The sequence below is a fragment of the Salvelinus sp. IW2-2015 genome, linkage group LG2 (genome assembly GCF_002910315.2).
Source record: "Salvelinus sp. IW2-2015 linkage group LG2, ASM291031v2, whole genome shotgun sequence".
In the NCBI taxonomy this organism is placed as follows: Eukaryota; Metazoa; Chordata; class Actinopteri; order Salmoniformes; family Salmonidae; genus Salvelinus; species Salvelinus sp. IW2-2015.
Genome location: NC_036839.1, coordinates 41,054,262 through 41,076,577, shown reverse-complemented (window position 1 = coordinate 41,076,577; position 22,316 = coordinate 41,054,262). Strand labels below are relative to the sequence as shown.

Genomic DNA, 22,316 nt, shown 5'->3' with positions numbered 1-22,316 from the left:
ACATCAAACTTGTTGTTGTCGTTATGAAAAACTATAAACAAAAAAACTACAGGCTGCCTGACATCAGCAGCCTGGTGATCCAAAATAGCATAACTAGTGTACTTTAACACCAATAAACCCAACCATAAAAACATTATTTTGTATCTGTCAATCTAGCAAACCAGGCAACTTAAAACAACTTTCTAAACAATGTGTTGGTTCGTTTCTAGCTTGTTAACCAGCTAGCTAATGTTAAGTTAGCTGGCTAGCTAATGTTAAGTTAGCTGGCTAGCTAATGTTAAGTTAGCTGGCTAGCTAATGTTAAGTTAGCTGGCTAGCCAGTTCAAATAATGACCATATCATATAGCTGACAACGTCTTTAATTGAGCTAATTTGTCTTCATTATTACAGGAAAATAAACTCACGACAAGATAATTATTTACAAGTTAATGGCGAGCCAATTACAGAAAATAGGTTACGGTTGTGTGTGTGACGAAATAAAACTAGGGCATTCTAACAGAGAATTTTTAGAACTTTGACACTGTCTCATTGGCCTAACGTTATATCCTAATTTGACTTTGGTGCATGTCATGTTCTTCACATTACCGTCTCTGGTAAACATATACTATATCAAATAAAAGCAATGTCACATGCATAGGATACAGAAGGTGTAGTGAAATGGTTACTTGCATAGTGGAACCTTTTTGTTTAAACAATTAAGCATAATCCCAACTAGCTAGCTAACATTAGGCTATAACTAGCAATGCAAATGGCTCTGAGATACGAATAATATTACTACACAGATCATACATGTAACATTAGCTAGCTAGCTAACAGTGACTTGAAATTAAAACAATTTTCTGACTAAATTAGAAACATATCATATCTGAAAATCTTACCCATATACATGGATGGATGCTTCTCCTTCTCTGTCATAGATGCCATGGTTGCCCTTAGTTTGAAGATGTCATCCGGAGACAGGTGTTTTATACAACAGCCTTCTTTGCAATCAARCGCCAGAATTTTCTCCATCTCCTTAGCTATCATACTCTAATTACACCGGGCATTCCAMTGATTTCAAAACTCAGTCCTCTAGAAGGTGGAGAGCAACATTTCTGCACTTCTACTACGTGATATCTTTCAAAAAAGATGTGTTAGAAAGGACTACTTACACATAGTGGCCAGTTCATGTTAGTGCTCAGTTCATAGACAGACACGTGCTGCATGGCAATCCAAACTCATCTCTCGGCATGTAATCTCAGCCAATCATGGCTAGCAGGAAGGTTCTTGTCTCTTTCCGTAGCTAAACCAACTAGGCTCGTAATTTAACAATTGTATTTTGTATTTACAGATGGCATACACTTTGTTATTAAGGTACATGAAAGTTCACATGTTCCAGAAGGTATTTCTGGACAAAAACGCATTTAGATTTTTTTTTTTAAGTTTACGTTCAAATGACTCTCCTGTGAAGTAGTGGCACGCAACATACGCCTAGCTTCCTGAAACGAGTCACATTTTGAGTTCAATATCGTTACATTTGAATGTATTTCCATCAGAGTTTTTCAGAGACAGCCATGTATGCATTAATGAATAAATTAAACAATCATCCAGTCAATTTGACTTTGTTTTTACCAGTCTAACTACATAAAAACATAATGATAATCATTTATTTGAATGGTAAATCTCTATTGATAAACTGAGTAAATCAAGATGTAGACTAGGTCTATTCACAATACAGGTGAATGCGTATTAAATAGTGGTCTGTGCATGCATTGAGTTACTTGTTTTGGCGGATTTCATGGGGTTAGTGGTGACAAACAATCCCTTCTAATGATGACTTATTTTAATTGTACTGATCAACAACATTTTATTTTATAAATGTGTGCGCTGTCTCGTTAACCAGTAACGGCGTCATTCACGAGGCAAGTCTGTTCGCTGAGGCTATAGATCTTTGGGAGAGACGTGCGAGAGAAAGCGATTAAGTGAATTAATAACGTTTTGGCGGCAATCAGCTTTGAAATCAGCATAGTTTGCATTTATGGTTTCAAATTATCCCAAGCAAAAGAACTAAGGGTAGTGAATTGATTTTGGCTTCAGCTSTAAGCTAGCAAGGAAAGTTAGCCTACAAAGCTAGGAGCTACCAGTATCTTCTTGCATTTTAAAGTGTTCTAGTCTGTATGGACATCGTTTTGAGAACAGTAATGAACAGGTTCAACAGGTTCCACATGCCGTGTTGCATTATTCAAGTGTGTTAACTTCTGTGGTGCGTGAGTGGGAAGCTAAGATGAGGCAGCCCAGACTCCCAGTACAGGCTTAGTGGAGTAGACACGGTGTGCTCGCACTATAAGAGGTACATCGGCTGCGCTGATACAGACTTGRTCCGTGAGCCATTTGACAGAAGTACCGGAAGTAACTAAAAATTCTAGTACGGAACAGTTTTTTCATGTTCTAGTATTGATAAAGTACAGACGTTTCGGTATACCGTGCACACTAGAAGAAGAGCAGAAATGCTGCTTCAGGTACAAGGGTATCACTGGAACCAGCTCATAAAAAGTATTTGAGGCAGAATCTCAAGACGAGGGAACTCTGATTTAAATAGGCTAGTCCTCTTAGCTGTACTGGGGAAGGGAGTATGAAAGTTCTAGCTTTGCATGGTGTAAATGGTATTAGAAATGCAGCCCTGGGAACCGAGAACACACATACACACACCACACAAGCTAAACATCAACAACCTCGACCTGGTCGGGGCCCCTTATCTGAAGGGCAAAGAGAGGAGGAGGGGGTACATCACACACACACACACACACATACACTAAAATCTGGTACAGTTTAGATAATAGTTAGGTAATAGTTATAGATGGTCCTGATGGTTCAGGGCTATTCAACGCCGCGACTCATATTTTTCACTTTAAATGTATCAAAACACAACCATTGAATGTTCAAAGTTTAACAAACCATACAAACTCTATGCCAAGGACAGTACAGGAGAACTTTTAAACATTTCAACAGAACATTTACAACAAATGCATTTACTGGAAGAACGGTCAAATCTCCTCAGGTTTTTATGCGACACACGGTTTCCAAAAACTCTGTTCAATATTTGCTCTGAATTTAAGATACAAAAAGATGTCTGCAGAAAGAACGGGCTGTCAGCTATGACATCATACCTTGAATTTGAAAACATTTATTTTGGTCATTGAACTACAGTAAAGTAGTGTACAGCACAGTAGTCAGTACAGTAGAGTACAGTAAGTACAGTACAGTAGAGTACAGTAGTGAGTACAGTACAGTACAGTGTAGAGTCAGTAGTAGTGTACAGCAGTATAGACAGTACAGTAAAGTAAGATAAGTACAGAGTCGAGTACAGTAAGTAGAGTACAGTAAGTAAGTACAGTAAAGTATGTACAGCACAGTAAGTAGCAGTACAGTAGAGCAGTAGAGTACAGTAAAGTAGATACAGTAGAGTACAGTACAGTAGAGTACAGTAGAGTCAGTAAAGTAGAGTACAGTAACAGGTACAGTAAAGTAGAGTACAGTAAAGTAGTGTACAGCACAGTATAGTCAGTACAGTAAAGTAGAGTACAGTACAGTAGAGTACAGTAGTACAGTAAGTAGAGTACAGTAAGTGTACAGTAGAGTACAGTAGAGTACGTAGGAGTCCGTATAGAGTAGTAGAGTACAGAAAGGTAGAGTACAGTTACAGTACAGTAAAGTAGAGTACAGTAAAGTAGTGTACAGCACAGTATAGTACAGTACAGTAAATAGAGTACAGTACAGTACAGTACAGTAGTAACAGTAAGTAGTGTACAGTAAAGGTAGAGTGCAGTCGGTAGAGTTAGCAGTACAGTAGAGTACAGTACAGTAAAGTTAGTTGTACAGCACAGTAGAGTACAGTACAGTAGAGTACAGTAGAGTACAGTCCAGGTAGAGTACAGTAAGAGTCAGTAAGTAGCGTACCAGTACAGTACAGTAAAGTAGAGTACCAGTAAAAGTAGTGTACAGCACAGTATAGTACAGTACAGTCAAGTAGAGTCACGTACCAGTAGAGTACAGTAGAGTACAGTAAAGTAGAGTACAGTAGAGTACAGTAAAGTAGAGTACAGTAAAGTAGTGTACCAGCCAGTAGAGTACAGTACAGTAAGAGTAAGTGAGTACAGTAAAGTAGAGTACAGTAGAGTACAGTACAGTAGAGTACAGTAGAGTACAGTAAAGTTAGAGTACAGTAAGATACAGTAACGTAAGTAAGTAAGTAAGTAGTGTACAGAGTTCGTACAGTAAAGTAAAGTACGAGTACAGTACAGTAGAGGTACAGTAGAAGTACAGTACAGTAGAAAGTACAGTAGAGTACAGTACGGTAGAGTACAGTAGAGTAGCAGTAGAGTACAGTACAGTAGAGTACAGTAGAGTACAGTAAGTAGAGTACAGTACAGTCAGTAAAGTAGAGTACAGTAAAGTAGTGTACAGCAAGTATAGTACAGTACAGTAAAGTAGAGTACAGTACAGTACAGTAGAGTACAGTAGTACAGTAGAGTACAGTACAGTAAAGTAGTGTACAGTAAGTAGAGAGTGCAGTACAGTAGAGTGCAGTACAGTAGAGTACAGTACAGTAAAGTAGTGTACAGCACAGTAGAGTCAGTACAGTAAAGTAGAGTGCAGTCACAGTAGAGTACAGTACAGTAAAGTAGTGTACAGCACAGTAGGTACAGTAAAGTAGAGTGCAGTACAGTAGAGTGCAGTACAGTAAGTACAGTACAGTAAAGTAGTGTACAGCACAGTAGAGTACAGTACAGTAAAAGTAGAGTGAGTACAGTAGAGTACAGCACGTAGAGTACAGTAAAGTAGTATACAGTACAGTAGAGTAAGTACAGTAAAGTAGTGTACAGCACAGTAGAGTACAGTACAGTAAAGTAGTGTACAGTACAGTAGAGTACAGTACAGTAAAGTAGTGTACAGCACAGTAGAGTACAGTACAGTAAAGTAGAGTGCAGTACAGCACAGTAGAGTACAGTACAGTAAAAGTAGTTACAGTACAGTAGAGTACAAGTAAAGTAGAGTGCAGTACAGCACAGCACAGTACAGTACAGCACAGTAGAGTACAGTACAGTAGAGTAGAGTACAGTATAGTAAAGTAGTGTAGAGTCAGTACAGCACAGTACACTACAGTACAGCACAGTAGAGTACAGTAAAGTAGAGTACAGTATAGTAAAGTAGTGTAGAGTAAGTACAGAACGTACGTAAGTACGCAAGTAGAGTACAGTACAGTAGAGTAGAAAGTAAACAGTATAGTAAAGTAGTGTAGAGTACAGTACAGCACAGTACACTACAGTACAGCACAGTAGAGTACAAGTACAGTAAAGTAGAGTACAGTACAGCACAGTAAGAGTACAGTACAGTAAAGTAAGAGTACAGTACAGTATAAGTAGAGTACAGTACAGTACATCACAGTAGAGTACAGTACAGTAGAGTACAGTACAGTAAAGTAGAGTGCAGTAACGCACAGTAGAGTACAGTACAGTAAAGTAGTATACAGTACAGTAGAGTACAGTAAAGTAGAGTGCAGTACAGCACAGCACAGCACAGTACAGTACAGCACAGTAGAGTACAGTACAGTGGTAGAGTACGGTATAGTAAAGTGTGTAGAGTACAGTACAGCACAGTCATACAGTACAGCACAGTAAGAGTACAGTACAGTAAAGTAGAGTACAGTACAGTACAGTAGAGTACAGTACAGCACAGTAGAGTACAGTACAGCACAGTAAGAAGTACAGTACAGTAAGTAGAGTACGTACAGTAAAGTAGAGTACAGTACAGTACAGTACATCACAGTAGAGTCAGTACAGTAAAGTAGTGTACAGTACAGTACAGCACAGTAGAGTCAGTACAGTAGAGTACAGTACAGCACAGTAGAGTACAGTACAGTAAAGTAGTGTACAGTGCAGTAAAGTAGAGTACAGTACAGCACAGCACAGTACAGTACAGCACAGTAGAGTACAGTAGATATGTCCAGTACATAATATAATACAGTACAATACAGTACATTATTACTGTGTCTCTACTATACTGTACTGAACTCATTGTAGTAATGTACTCTATTGTTCTGTGCTGTATTGAGCTGTCCAAACTTGTAAAACACTGTCGTCTATGATTGGTTCAGATTTGGTCAGGATGGACTGAGCAAATCTCAACTACTTATCAACATCCATGTTTATACTTCTTTCATCTGGTCCTCCACCACAACACTGGCATTGTGCCATGCTCTACCAACTGAGCCACACAGGACACTTGACACACAGATACACCACACACACACACACCACACACCACACACACACACACACACACACACACCACACACACACACACACACACACACACACACACACACAACACACACACCTGATACACAGACACATACACACACACACACAACTTGACACACAGACACACACCCACACACACACACACACACACACACACACCACACACACACACACCACACACACACACACACACACACACCACACACACACACACACACACCACAACACCACACAGACACTTGACACACACACACACACACTTGACACACACACACTTGAAACACACACCACACACAACACTTTGACACACACACACTTGACACACACACACTTGACACACAGTTGATGCCACCACCACCAACCGGGCTAAGCCACCTGTGGCTTCTCTGTCTGTGTGTCTGTGTATACACTGAGTCAGACCCAGTCATAGTTGTGTCACGTTATTTTCTACTTAACTTTGACTCAAAAGATGTTTAACTGATTTAGGTATTTACAGAGTAAAGAAGATCACATCGGACTTTACTGGCAGAGACCATACACACAACAGCTTGAATAGAAATCATCCTATCAAAGWTCCTCTGTCCAGTGGCTGTGTTCTTTTGCCCATCTTAATATTTTCTGTTTAATGGCCAGTCTGAGATATGGCTTTTTCTTTGATTCTCTGCCTAGAAGGCCAGCATCCCGGAGTTGCCTCTTCACTGTTGACGTTGAGACTGGTGTTTTGCAGGTACTATTTAATGAAGCTGCCAGTTGAAGACTTGTGAGGCGTCTGTTTCTCAAACTAGACACTCTAATGTACTTGTCCTCTTGCTCAGTTGTGCACCGCGGCCTCCCACTCCTCGATCTATTCTAGTTAGAGCCAGTTTGCGCTGTTCTGTGAAGCGAGTAGTACACAGCGTTGTACAAGATCTTCAGTTTCTTGGCAATTTCTCAAGTGGAATAGCCATAATTTCTCAGAACAAGAATAGACTGACAAGTTTCAGAAGAAAGTGCTTTGTTTCTGGCCATTTTGAGCCTGTAATCGAACCCACAATTGCTGATGCTCCAGATACACAACTAGTCTATAGAAGGACAGTTTGCTTCTTTAATCAGAATAACAGTTTCAGCTGTGCTAACATAATTGCAAAAGGATTTTCTAATGACCAATTAGCCTTTTAAAATTATGAACTTGGATTAGCTAACACAATGTGCCATTGGAACACAGGAGTGATGGTTGCTGATAATGGGCCTCTGTGCGCCTATGTAGATATTCCATAAAAATATCTAATAAAATCAAATGTATTTATCAAGCCCTTCTTACATCAGCTGATATCTCACAGTGATGTACAGAAACCCAGCCTAAAACCCCAAACAGCAAGCAATGCAGGTGTAGAAGCACGGTGGCTAGGAAAAACTCACTAGAAAGGCCAGAACCTAGGAAGAAACCTAGGGAGGAACCAGGCTATGAGGGGTGGCCAGTCCTCTTCTGGCTGTGCCAGGTGGAGATTATAACAGAACATGGCCAAGATGTTCAAATGTTCATAGATGACCAGCAGGGTCAAATAATAATAATCACAGTGGTTGGCAGAGGGTGAACAAGTCAGCACCTCAGAGTAAATGTCAGTTGGCTTTCATAGCCGATCATTCAGAGTACTCTACCACTCCTGCTGTCTCTAGAGAGTTGAAAACAGCAGGTCTGGACAGGTAGCATGTTCGGTGAACAGGTCAGTGTTCCATAGCCGCAGGCTGAACAGTTGAAACTGGAGCAGCATCACGGCCAGGTGGACTGGGGACAGCACGGAGTCATCAGGCCAAGTAGTCCTGAGGCATGGTCCTAGGCTCAGGTCCGAGGAAAGAAAGAAAGAAAGAAAGAAAGAAAGAAAGAAAGAAAGAAGAAAGAAAGAAAAAAAAGAAAGAAAGAAAGAAGAAAGAAGAAAGAAAGAAAGAAAGAAAGAATTAGAGAGAGCAGTACTTAAATTCACACAGGACACCGGATAATAACAGACTGTTTTAGCCCCCGACACATAAACTACTGCAGCATAAATACTGGAGGCTGAGACAGGAGGGGTCAGGAGACACTGTGGCCCATCGATGATACCCCGGACAGGGGCCAAACAGGCAGGATATAACCCCACCCACTTTGCCAAAGCACAGCCCACACCACTAGAGGGATATCTTCAACCCACCAACTTACCATCCTGAGGACATAGGCCGAGTATTGCCCACCGAAGATCTCCCCCACGGCACAACCCAAGGGGGGCGCTCAACCCAGAACAGGGAAGATCACGACCAGTGACTCAACTCACTAAGCTGACGCACCCCCTCCTCGGACGGCATGGAAGAGCACCAGTAAGCCAGTGCCTCACCCCTGTAATAGGGGCAGAGGAATCCCAGGTAGATAAGGGAACCAAACGCAGGCAGACGACAGCAAAGGGCGGTGCGTTGCTCCAGTGGCCTTTTCCGTTCACCTTCACACTCCTGGGCCAGACTACACTCAACTCATGGAAACCTACTGAATGAGATGAGTCTTCACATAAAGACTTAAAGGTTGGAGAATGAGCCTGCGTCGTCTCACAGGTAGGAGCAACATTCATAAAAATGAGCTCTATAGGAGAAGGCCGCTCCAGCTGTTTGCTTAGAAATTCTAGACAGTTAGGAGCCTGCGTCCGTGTGACTTTAGCGTGCTGTGTAGGTATTTACGGCAGGACCAATCGGAAAGATAGGTAGGAGCAAGCCCATGTAATCGCTTTTGTAGGTTAGCAGTAAAACCTTGAATCAGCCCTTGCCTTAACAGGAAGCCAGGTAGAGAAAGCTAGCACTGGAGTAATAATGATCACATTTGGTCTTTTCGGTGATCAAGTCACTCTCATCTAGCAGCTGGTTTGACGTTAACTTAAGTTGTTGTAGTTTAGTGTAGTGGTGTGGTGTAGTGTAGTGTAGTTGTTAGTGTGTAGTGTTGTAGTGTGTGTTGTAGTGGTGTAGTGTGTAGTGTTTGTAGTAGGTAGTGTGTAGTGTTAGTGTAGGTGTAGGTGTAGTGTGTAGTGTAGTGTATTAGTAGTGGTGTAGGTTTGTAGTGTAGTGTCAGTGTAGTGGTGTAGTGTTGTAGTGTAGTGTAGGTGTAGTGGTGTAGTGTTGTGTAGTGTAGTGTAGTGTAAGTGGTGTAGTGTTGTAGTGTAGTGTAATGTAGTGGTGTAGTGTTGTAGTGTAGTGTAGTGGTAGTGTGATAGTGTTGTAGTGTAGTGTAGTTGTAGGTGTAGTGTTGTGTTAGTGTGTGTAGTGTTGTAGTGTAGTTGTAGTTTAGTGTGTAGTGTGTGGTAGTGTGGTGTAGTGTAGTGTGTAGTAGTAGTGTGTGTAGTGGTGTAGTGTTGTAGTGTGTAGTGTAGGTGTGTACGTGTAGTGTTGTAGTTGAGTAGTGGTGTAGTGTTGTAGTAGTAGTGTATGGTGGTGTATAGTTAGTGTAGTGTAGTGTAGCGTGTAGTTTGTAGTGTATGTGTGAGTGTAGGTAGTGTGTGAAGTGTATGTGTGTAGATGTGTGTAGTGTGTAGGTGTAGTGTGTGGTAGTGTAGTGTAGTGTGTAGTGTTGTAGTGTGGTGTAGTGGTGTAGTGGTGTAGTGTAGTGTATGTAGTTAGTGTAGTGTTAGGTGTAGTGTTAGTGTGTGTAGCATGTAGGTGTAGATGTTTGTTAGTGTAGTGTAGTGTAGTGTGTAGTGTTGTGTGGTGTAGTGTATGTTGTAGTGTAGGGGTGTGGTGTAGTGTGTGTTAGTGGTGTGTGTTGTAGTGTAGTGTAGTGTAGTGTAGTGGTGTAGTGTTGTAGTGTAGTGTAGTGGTGTAGTGGTGTAGTGTAGTGTGTGTAGTGTCTGTAGTGTAGTGTGTTAGTGTTGTAGTGTGGTGTAGTGTTTGTAGTGTAGTGTAGTGGTGTAGTTGTAGTGTAGGTGTAGTGGTGTAGTGTAGTGGTGTAGTGTTGTAAGTGTAGTGTATAGAGTGGTGTAGTGGTGTGTATGTTGTAAGTGGTGTAGTGTAGTGTAAGTGGTGTAGTGTTGTAGTGTAGTGATGTAGTTAGTGGATGTAGTGGCTGTAGTAGTAGTGGTGTAGTGTAGTGTAGTGGGTGTGTGTAGTGTAGTGTTGTAGTGTAGTGGTAGTGTAGGTAGTGGTGTGTGTTGTAGTGTAGTGGTGCTGTTAGTTAGTGTGTGTGGTGTAGTGTTAGTAGCTGTAGTGTAGTGGTGTAGTAGTGTAGTGTTGTACGTGTAGTGTGTGGTAGTAGTGGTTGTAGTGTTGTAGTGTAGTGTAGTGTGTATGGTGAGCTGTAGTGTGAGTAGTGTGTGATTGTAGTGTAGTGGTGTAGTGTAGTGTGTAGTGTAGTGGTGTTAGTGTAAGTGGTTAGTGGTGTAGTGTAGGTGTGTAGTGTGTGAGTGTAGTTAGGTGTATGTATGTGTAGTGTTGTATGTGTAGTGGTGTAGTTGGTTAGTGTGTGTAGTGTAGTGTAGTGTAGTGTTGTAGTTGTAGCTGTAGGTGTAGGTGTAGTGGTAGTGTGTGTGGTGTTGTAGTGTAGTTTGTAGTGTTGTGTAGTGTGTAGTGTTGTAGTGTGTGTGCGTGTAGTGTGAGTGTAGTGTGAGTGGTGTTAGTGTTGTGTATGTAGTGTGAATGGTGAGTGTGTGTATGTGTAGTGTAGTTGTAGTGTGTGTAGTGTTGTATGTGTAGTGTAGTGTAGTGGTGTAGTGTATGTAGTGTGTGTAGTGGTGTAGTGTTGTTAGTGTAGTGTAGTGGTGTAGTGTGTAGTGTGTGTTAGGATGTATGTGTGTGTAGTGGTGTAGTGTTGTGTGTAGTGTAGTGGTAGTGTAAGTGTGTAGTGTAGTGGTGTGTTGTGTGTAGTGTAGTAGTGTAGTGTTAGTGTGTGCTGTAGAGTGTACGTGTAGTGTAGTGTTTGTGTAGTAGTGTAGTGTTGTGTGTACGTGTAGGTAGTTGTTGTAGTGTTGTAGTGTAGTGTGTGTTGTAGTGCGGAGTGTAGTGTGTAGTGTATGATGTAGGAGTGTTAGTGGTGTAGTGAGTACTGTTGTAGTGGAGTGTAGTGTGTAGTGAGTGTATGTAGTTAGTGGTGTAGTGTAGTTGGTAGTGGTGTAGTGGGTAGTGTTGTAGTGTAGTAGTGTACTGTAGTGTAGTGTAGTGTGTGTTGTGTAGTGTAGTGGAGTGTAGTGTGTGTAGTTGTAGGGTGTAGTGTAGTGTAGGTGTATGGTGTAGTGGTGTACGTGGGTAGGGTGTAGTGGTGTGTGTGTGGTGTGTCGTTGGGGGGTGACACCAAGAGAGAGAGAGAGAGAGAGAGGAGAGAGAGAGAGGAGACCACACAGAGGGAAGTTCTTGAGATAACAGGGACATTTATCATGTACTAAAGAATATGAACACACAGTTTACAGTTTCCCTTTACTCCTGGGTCTGTGTGAACTTACATTCTCCTGAGTCACCCTGTTGTGTTGTTTTCAGACAACTTCTCTCATGAATAAGACATAACGCCTGTGTTCTTTCCTTATTGGTATGCTGATGTTCTCTCTCCACCCAAACGTCTTCACCCCCCCCCCCCCCCATCTCTCTTTCTACCCTTCGCTCCTCGCTGGACGGTGACCTGTAAGATCCCAGTGAGATAGCAGACACATTGTTTTGTTGTTGTTGTGTGTTCTCAATAAAGCATTAGAATAGTTGCAGGTTGTATCACATCAGTTCCTACTGTCTCTCTTTCTCTGCTTCCTCTTGAGTCCCAAAAACATTAGAGCTCATCGTGCAGTTTAGATATCTGCTGAGATGAGCTGGGCTGAGTAGGAATTTACAGTGTGGTGTTTTAAGTGCCTAACCGTCGCTAATTACCAATCAAACAACCGTTAAATCGTTAAATGTGCTCTAACCTCAAAATGTTTGCCTTCACCAAGCTATTATCCAGGAGCTCTGCCAGGAGTGGTGTGTGTTTTATATTCTTTATTGCATGAATAATGTCCCTTATTCAGAGAGACTCTCTCTCTATCTTGCTGCACACACACTTAAGTAGACTTCACTATACCTCTTCCTCTGAAGTTCAGGGGTTTCTGTCTCTGTAACTAACTTCAAAACAGGAGCGATTATACCTCACTAACCATCTCCTTCTTCTCTCTCTCTCTCTCTTCTTCTTCTCTCTCTCTCTCTCTCTCTCTCCTCTCTCTCTCTCTCTCTCTCTCTCTCTCTCTCTCTCCTTCTCTTCTCTTTCTCTCTTCTCTTCTTCTCTCTCTCTCTCTCTTCCCCTCTCTCTCTCTTCCCCCCTTCTCTTCCCCCCTCTCTCTCTCCTTCCCTCTATTCTTTTCCCCTCTCTCTCCCTCTCTTTCTTCCCCCTTCTCCCTCTCTTTCTTCCCCCTCTCTCTCTTCTCTCGTCCCCCTCTCTCTCTTCCCTCTCTTCTCTCTTCCCCCTCTCTCCCGCTCTCTCGCTCTCTCTCTCCCCTCTTTCTCTTCCCCTCTCCCTCTCACCTTGTCTCTCCTCTCCTCCACTTCCCGCTCTACTTCCGCTCTCTTCTCTCTTCCCCCTCTCTCCCCTCTCTCTTTCTTCCCCTCTCTTTTTGCACTCTCTATCTCTCTTCCCCTTATCTCTCCTTACTTCTCTTCCCGTCTTTCCTCTCGTCACCTCTCTCCCTCTCTCTCTTCCCCTCTCTCTCTTGCTCTCTCTCTTCTGCTCTCTCTCTCTCTCTCTCTCGCAATTCAAGTAGATAACAAACAAAAGTTAAATAAATAATAAAAAATGAACAGTAAACATTACACTCACAAAAGTTTGAAAGGAATAGAGACATTTCAAATATCATATTTTGTCTAAATACAGTGTTATAACGATGTGCAAGTAGTTCTCTTGAGAGCCGGTCTGCCTATGGCGGCCTCTCTCAATAGCAAGGCTATGCTCACTGAGTCTGTACGAAGTCAAAGCTTTCCTTCACTTTGGGTCAGTCACAGTGGTGAGGTATTCTGCCACTGTGTACTCTCTGTTTAGGGCCAAACAGAATTTCACTTYGCTCTGTTTTTTGGTCAATTCTTTCCAATGTGTCAAGTAATTATCTTTTTGTTTTCTCATGTTTTGGTTGGGTCTAATTGTGTGGCTGTCCTGGGGATCTGTGGGGTCTGTTTGTGTTTGTGAACAGTGCACCACAACCAGTTTGCTTAGGGGACTCTTCTCCAGGTCCATCTCTCTGTAGGGGATGGCTTTTTTATGGTGGTTGTAGAATTGATTTGGTGTTTTACGTACACAGAGGATGTTTTTGCAGAATTCTGCATTCCAAGAGTGTGCAAAGCTGTCATCAAGGCAAAGGGTGGCTTATTTGAAGAATATTTTGATTTGTTTAACACTTTTTTTGGTTACTATTGTACATGATTCCATATGTGTTATTTTATAGTTTTGATGTCTTCACTATTATTCTACAGGGTAGAAAATAGTAAAAATAAAGAAAAACCCTTGAATGAGTAGGTGTGTCCAAACTTTTGACTGGTACTGTATATGTTGAACAAGGTGGGGTTCAAGCTGCATCCCTCATGCCAAATTGAGTCAAAATATTCAAAATATTGGGGAAGATGCCAAAGCTGAGGATGACGTTAAAGAGATTAAGTATAGCCGATTGGAATTTGTGCTCTGTATATTTTATCATTTAATTTAGGATACCATCCAACACTACATGCCTTTTTGGGTTGGAGAGTTTTTTATTTTGTCCTGTAGTTCATTCAATGTAATTGGAGAATCCAGTGGGTTCTGGTAGTCTTTAAAAGCTGATTCTAAGATTTGTAATTGATCATGTATATGTTTTTGCTGTTTGTTCTTTGTTATAGAGCCAAAAAGGAAGGAGAAGTGGTTTATCCATACATCTCCATTTTGGATAGATAACTCTTTGTGTTGTTTTTTGTTTAGTGTGTTCAAATTTTCCCAGAAATTATTTATTTCTGCAGTTCCTTTGGCTTTGATGCCTCATGATTGAGTATTGATTGCTCTGTTCAAGTAGACTTTGATTTTGCTATGATATGATAGGGGTGTGGGTGGGCTGACTGTGAACGCTCTGAGAGACTCTAGACTGAAGTCAGTGATAAAGTAATCCACAGTACTACTGCCAAGGGATGAGCTCTAGGTGAACCTACCATAAGAGTCCTCATGAAGCCTACCATTGACTAGGGACAGACCCAGTGTGCGACAGAGCTGCAGGAGTTGTGATCCGTTTTTGTTGGTTGTTTTGTCATAGTTGTGTTTAGGGGGCCATATTTGGGAGGGAATGCTGTCACCTCCAGGTAGGTGTTTGTCCCCCTGTGTGCTGAGAGTGTCAGGTTCTTGTCCAGTTCTGGTATTTAGGTCACCACAGACTAGTACATGTCCCTGAGCCTGGAAATGATTGATTTCCCCCTCTAAGATGGAGAAGCTGTCATCGTTAAAGTATGGGGATTCTAGTGGGGGGGATATAGGTAGCACACATGAGGACATTTTTCTCTGTTGAGATAATTCAATAAAATTTTCCTTATTAATCGCTAGCCAGCAATTAATAATAAACAGACAATTTTCCTGTTTTGACTAATTTAATAGAGCCTGTATGAGTGCCTGTGTGAGTCCATGTGTGGGTGCCTGTGTGAGTCCATGTGTGAGTGCCTGTGTGAGTGCCTGTGTGAGTCCATGTGTGAGTGCCTGTGTGAGTGCGAGTGCGTGCGAGTGTGTGTGAGCTTGAATTATTGGAATGGATCTTGTATCCTTAACAAATTACAGGCAGCCATGTCAAAATGATTACACCTGTGTGTGTGTTATGCGTGCCTAAACACACATGCTATAGCAGATGGTGATCAGATTAAAGCTTCATAGTGTCAGCGGCGTGATGTACAGAGGCACACTGCCCAGAGATGGTCAACCACACACACATACACACACACAGGCTGGAGAGCTACAGTGGCAAGAAAAAGTATGTGAACACTTTGTAATTACCTGGATTTCTGCATAAATTTTACATAAAATGTGATCTGATCTTCATCTAAGTCACAACAATAAACACACACAGAGTGCTTATACTAATAGCTCACTCATTATTGTATTTTTCTTGTCTATATTGAACACATACAGTGGCTTGCGAAAGTATTCACCCCCTTTGGCATTTTTCTTATTTTGTTGCCTTACAACCTGGAATTAAAATGGATATACAAAATATATGTTTTTTGTGAAACAAATGAGAAATAAGACAAAAAAAATGAAAACCTGAGCATGCATAACTATTCACCCCCTCAAAGTCAATACTTTGTAGAGCCACCTTTTGCAGCAATTACAGCTACAAGTCTCTTGGGGTATGTCTCTATAAGCTTGGTACATCTAGCCACTGGGATTTTTGCCTATTCTTCAAGGAAAAATTGCTCCAGCTCCTTCAAGTTGGATGGGTTCCACTGGTGTACAGCAATCTTTAAGTCATACCACAGATTCTCAGTTGGATTGAGGATTGGGATTTGATTAGGCCATTCCAAGACATTTAAATGTTTCCCCTTAAACCACTCGAGTGTTGCTTTAGCAGTATGCTTAGGGTCATTGTTCTGCTGGAAGGTGAACCTCTGTCCCAGTCTCAAATCTCTGGAAGACCGAAACAGGTTTCTCTTAAGAATTTCTCTGTATTTAGCGCCATCCATCATTCCTTCAAATCTGACCAGTTTCCCAGTCCCCGCCGATGAAAAACATGCTGCCACCACCATGCTTCAATGTGGGGATGGTTTTCTCTGGGTGATGAGAGGTGTTGGTTTTGCACCAGACACAGCATTTTTCTTGATGGCCAAAAGGCTCAATTTTAGTGTCATCTGACCAGAGTACCTTCTTCCATATGTTTGGGATGTTCCCCACATGCCTTTTAGTGAATACCAAACTTGTTGGTTTATTTTTTTCTTTAAGCAATGGCTTTTTTTCTGGCCAGTCTTCCCGTAAAGCCCAGCTCTGTGGAGTGTAGGGCTTAAAGTGGTCCTATGGACAGATACTCCAATCTCCGCTGTGGAGCTTTGCAGCTCCTTCAGGGTTATCTTTGGTCTCTTTGTTGCCTCTCTAATTAATGCCCTCCTTGCCTGGTCCGTGAGTTTTGCTGGGCGGCCCTCTCTTGGCAGCTTTGTTGTGGTGCCATATTCTTAAATGTTTTAAATAATGGATCTAAATGGTGCTCCGTCGCATGTTCAAATTTCTGATATTTTTTTTATAACCCAACCCTGATCTGTGCTTCTCCACAACTTTGTCCCTAACCTGTTTGGAGAGCTCCTTGGTCTTCATGGTGCCGCTTGCTTTTGTGGTGCCCCTTGCTTAGTGGTGTTGCAGACTCTGGTGCCTTTCAGAACAGGTGTATATATACTGAGATCATGTGACAGATCATGTGACACTTAGATTCCACACAGGTGGACTTTATTTAACCAATTATGTGACTTCTAAATATAATTGGTTGCACCAGATCTTATTTAGGGGTTTCATAGCAAAGGGGGTGAATACATATGAATGCACCACTATTCCGTTTTTTTTTTTTTTTACTTCACCAATTTTGACTATTTTGTGTTTGTCCATTACATGAAATCCAAATAAAAATCAATTTACATTACAGGTTGTAATGCAACAAAATAGCAAAAACGCCAAGAGGGTTGAATACTTTTGCAAGGCTTTGTAATATAAACATTCACAGTGTAGATTGGAAAAAGTATGTGAACCCCTACGCTAATGACTTCTCCAAAAGCTCCTTGGAGTCAGGAGTCAACTAACCTGGAGTTGAGATTGGAGATGTTGGTTAGAGCTGCACTTGCCCATAAAAAAAGTCACAAAATTGAGTTTGAACCAGGCCTCGAACAAAAGAGATGTCAGAAGACTTAAGATTAAGAATTGTTGCCTTGCATAAAGCTGGAAAGGGTTACAAAAGTATCTCTAAAAGTCCGTCTACGGCAAGACTAATTGTCTATAAATGGAGAAATTTCAGCACTGTTGCTACTCTCCCTAGGAGTGGCAGTCCTGCAAAGATGACTGTAAGAGCACAGTGCAGAATGCTCAATGAGGTTAAGAAGGGAGCATCATGGTTTGGGGCTGCTTTGCTGCCTCAGGGCCTGGACAGCTTGCTATCATCGACGGAAAAATGTATTCCCAAGTTTATCAAGACATTTTGCATGAGAATGTTAGTCTGTCCGCCACTTGAAGCTCAACAGGTGTTGGGCGATGCAACAGGACAACAACCCAAAAGACAGAAGTAAATCAAAAACAGAATGTCTTAAACAGAAGAAAATACGCCTTCTGGAGTGGCCCAGTCAGAGTCCTGACCTCAACCCGATTGAGATGCTGTGGCATGACCTCAAGAAAGCGGTTCACACTAGACTTCCCAATAATATTGTGGAACTGAAACAGTTTTGTAAAGAGGAATGGTCCAAAACTCCTCCTGACCGTTATGCAGGTCTGATCCGCAACTACAGAAAATGTTTGGTTGAGGTTATTGCTGCCAAAGAAGGGTCAACCAGTTATTAAATCCAAGTGTTCACATACTTTTTCCAACCTGCACTGTGAATGTTTACACTGTGTGTTCAATAAAGACATGAAAAAATATAATTGTTTGTGTGTTATTAGTTTAAGCAGACTGTGTTTATTGTTGTGATTTAGATGAAGATCAGATAAAAAGCTATGACCAATTTATGCAGAAATCCAAGTTATTCTAAAGGCTCACATACTTTTTCTTCCCATTGTACATATTTACTGCTCATCTATCTGTAACCACTAGTTTTGACTGCCGCTTCTTGATGTAGACAGTGATGTAGACACGTGTGTGTGTGTGTGTGTGTGTGTGTGTGTGTGTGTGTGTGTGTGTGTGTGTGTGTGTGTGTGTGTGTGTGTGTGTGTGTTACATTATCTCTGTCCCTGGTTAAAAGCTGCGCTCGCACCGGGAGGGGTACGAGAGAGGGGAGGGTAGGGAGGGTATAGAGAGCGCGGAGGGGTAGAGAGGGAGGGTTTAGAGTGGGAGGGGTTGAGAGGGAGGGTATAAGAAGAGGGGGTAGAGAGGGAGGGGGAGTCAGATAGGGAGGAGAGAGGAGGTAGGGAGGGTATAGAGAGCGGGAGGGTAGAGAGGGAGGGGTAGAGAGGATAGGTATAGAGAGGGAGGGTATAGAGAGGGAGGGGTAGAGAGGGAGGGGGAGTCAGATAGGAGGAAGAGAGGGAGGGTATAGAGAGGGAGGGTAGAGAGGGAGGGGGTCAGAAGGGAGGAGAGAGGAGGGTATAGAGGAGGGGTAGAGAGGGAGGGGGAGTCAGATAGGGAGGAGAGAGGGAGGGAAAATGAGAAGAGAGAAAGAGCAACACCCACACACACTCTCCTGGGATGTGTGAACGAAAAAACTGTGTAGCCTAAACACACACCTGAGGCAGGAGAGGCTCTGCTTTCCAAGGAAGGTGAAGGTGTGTGTGTGTGTGTTGTGTGTGTGTGTGTGTGTGTGTGTGTGTGTGTGTGTGTGTGTGTGTGTGTGTGTGTGTGTGTGTGTGTTGTTGTGGTGTGTGTGTGTGTGTGTGTGTGTGTTGTGTGTGTGTGTGTGTGTGTGTGTGTGTGTGTGGTGTGTGTGTGACAGATCTGTACCCCTGGTTTAAAAGCTGCCTCACGGAGGGGTAAGGAAGAGTGGGAAGGGCTTAGGGAGGGTATAGGAGGGGGGTTAGAGGGGGAGGGGGTTGAGAGGGAAGGGTATAGGAGAGGGAGGGGTAGAGAGGGAGGGGGAGTCAGATAGGGAGGAAGCGGGAGGGTAAGGGTAGGGTAATAGAGAGCGGAAGGGGTAGAGAGGGGAGGGGTAGAACGAGTTAGAGAGGGGAAGGTATAAGACCGACGGGAGGGTTAGAGAGGGAGGAGGGGAGTCAGATAGGAGGAGAGAGGGAGGGTATAGAGAGGGGGGGTAGAGAGGAGGGGAGTCAGATAGGAGGAGAGAGGGAGGTATAGAGAGGAGGGTAGAGAGGGAGGGGGAGTCAGATAGGGAGGAGAGAGGGAGGAAAATGAGAAGAGAGAAAGAGCAACACCCACACACACTCTCTCTGAGGATGTGTGAACAAAAACTGTGTAGCCTAAACACACACCTGAGGCAGGAGAGGCTCTGCTTTCCAAGGAAGGTGAATGGTGGTGTGTGTGTGTGGTGTGTGTGTGTGTGTGTGTGTGTGTGTGTGTGTGTGTGTGGTGTGTGTGTGTGTGTGTGTGTGTGTGTGTGTGTGTGTGTGTGTGGTGTGTGTGTGTGTGTGTGTGTGTGTGTGTGTGGTGTGTGTGGTGTGTGTGTGTGTGTGTGTGTGTGTTGTGTGTGCTGTAGCACTAGGACTGTATTTACGAAGATCTTACCCCTGTGCTACCTCTGCCCTCGTCTCTGTGCCAACTGACAAACTACTGTGAGAGGTATGTGAGGGCAGTGGAAACCTTGTATTTACTAAACACCTCTCACTGACTGTGTGTTGGATAATACAATTCCCCATTATAGAATGATACAATATCAGAAGTGACTGGAGTTGAGATGGAACTGCTAAACTGGAGTGCTGGGTTGTGTGTTCCATACAGTGTCATCACGAGCGGCCCAGCGGTCTAAGGCACTGCATCTCAGTGCTAGAGGTGTTTCTACAGACCCTGGTTTGATTCCAGGCTGTATCACAACCGACTATGATTGGGAGTCACATAGGGCGGCGCACAATTGGCCCAGCGTCGCCCGGGTTTGGACGGTGTAGGCCGTCATTGTGAATAAGAATTTGTTCTTAACTGACTTTCCTAGTTAAATAAATAAAATTGTCCCAAGGTCTTGTTGTGAGGTTGACCCGGCGATAGGATTTTTACAGTGAGAAGGCTGACGAAGTCGATGGATTTGTCTTGCCAAAGTGAGGCTTTTTATTTGGAAGGTGAAGAAATCATATAGCCGGTGACTGTACACGTATTTACAAAAACAAATAAACAGGACGACGAACAAAGGTTAGGCCTAATAAACTCAAAAGAAAAGCCAGGCTTCAATCATACCTGTACCTGGCAGCATGCCAACCTGTTACCTGTGTGTCTCTGACCTGCAAACAAAGAAATGGCCGAGTTTAAATACCCACACCCATGTTGCGTCTGACCAATGGGAAACCCTTACACAATCTGTTCGATTAACATTCAAAGCACATGAATACCATACATACATGTTCAGATAATAAACGTATGTCTTTGTACCAGCTAAACCCTCTGTGCTTTAGAGCATGAATACCATCTGGGATATGAAATGTCCCGTCAGGATAAGTTACTACTATTCAATAACTATGTGCTCGAACACGCCCCATTTGCCTGTCAGTTCTCTGAACAGGAAATGAACTGTGTCCGTGGGGTTGAGGTCAGGGCTCTATACAAACCAGTCAAGTTCTACCACACCGATCTCAACAAACCATTTCTGTATGGACCTTGCTTTGTGCACGGGGGATTTGTCATGCTGAAACAGGAACCGTTCTTGTGCTGAAATTGCTTCCAGAGGCAGTTTAGAACTCGGTAGTAATTGGCACCGCCTCAGGAGAAGACCAAGAGGGAAACTCGGATATCGGAACAGCCTCCGGCTCGGGAACAGCCCCCTCTGTTGGCAAGTCGACCTCTAGCACCTCCAATAGGAACCGCCACACCTGGCCCAGCCTCGCCAACAGGTTCCTGGCTGGGTAGGCAGTGCTGCCACGGCTGTGGGAAGTCCTTGATGGTACTCTCAACGAGCTCAGCAGCCGCCCAGATCTGGTCGTCCTTGGCGTTCAGCCAGCACCACCAGTAATTAGCCGCATACTGCATCTCCACTGTCACGTTGCGACCTCCATCTTGTTAGAATTTGCCTGCACTCCTCACCGTGACAGGGTTTTCCGGAACTTCTGACACCATTTGTGAAGTTAGTATCCAACATCTGACACCATTGGTGAGATTAGTATCCCACTTCTGACACCATTGGTGAAGTTAGCATCCAACTTCTGACACCATTGGTGAGATTAGTATCCAATGGATATGAAAATGTCCGTCAGGATAGTGACTACATTCAATAACTATGTGCTCGAAACACGCCCCATTTGCCTGTCATGTTCTCTGAACAGGAAATGAACTGTGTCCGTGGGGTTGGGTCAGGCTCTAATACAAACAGTCAAGTGTCTACCACACGATCTCAACAACCATTTCTGTATGGACCTTTGCTTTGCACGGGGATTTGTCATGGAGAAACAGGAAACCGTTCCTTGCTGGAAATTGCTTCACAGAGCAGTTTAGAACTCGGTAGTAATTGGCACCGTCAGGAGAGACAACGAGGGAAACTGGATATCGAACAGCTCCGGCGCGGAACAGCCCCTCTGTTGGCAAGTCGACCTCTAGCACCTCCAAATAGGAACCGCCACACCTGGCCCAGCCTCGCCAACAGGTTCCTGGCTGGGTAGGCAGTGCTGCCACGGCTGGGGAAGTCCTTGATGGTAACCTCAACGAGCTCAGCAGCCGCCAGATCTGGTCGTCCTTGCGTCTCACATGTCCATCGCATCCCAGTAATTGACGCGCGCATACGGCATTTCCACTGTCACGATTGCGACCTCATTTATGATAAATAGGCTAAGAGGACCCACGCTCATGCTCTACACGAGTGAACAGAGGAGATTTTGCCTTGGAGAGATTCAGTGGACGTTACATTTTGTGGATGGGTTTAGAGTACGCAAACGAGTTGGAAACCATGGTAGTATAGAGTTATATGAGACCACGCTGCTTGATGAAGCTTGAGAGGTGAGAACGTATAGGGAGCTAATCCAAAGCTCGTACAGGCCAACAGACTATGGCGAGCGAACAGATAGTATAATCCGAATGATCTGAGCCACCATTTGGGGTCATATTAGTAACCCTACACGTATGAAGAGGTAGATCTGACCACCATTGGTGGATATTACGTATCGTGACCTATAGCATGACACCCGATTGGGTCCACTAATGTCGCACGAGCTAAGAGGAGAGTACGCGATCTTGGGGAGATGTAAGTGACTCACATTTCCAGGTAGCTGTATAGATACGTTGGCAGGTTTTTTCTTTGTTTTTTTTTTTTTTTTTTTCT

The 22,316-nt window shown here is 43.2% G+C and overlaps 1 long non-coding RNA gene and 1 pseudogene across 1 annotated transcript; both read left to right on the top strand.

Moving 5' to 3' along the window:
- The window catches only part of LOC111971934 (peripheral plasma membrane protein CASK-like), a 274,635-nt pseudogene that overhangs the window by 96,358 nt on the left and 155,961 nt on the right, over positions 1–22,316 (top strand).
- Positions 9,851–10,244, top strand: LOC139028662 (uncharacterized). Its single transcript, XR_011480878.1, has 3 exons — positions 9,851–9,896; positions 10,062–10,117; positions 10,211–10,244. It is a non-coding gene; the product is annotated as an uncharacterized lncRNA (long non-coding RNA).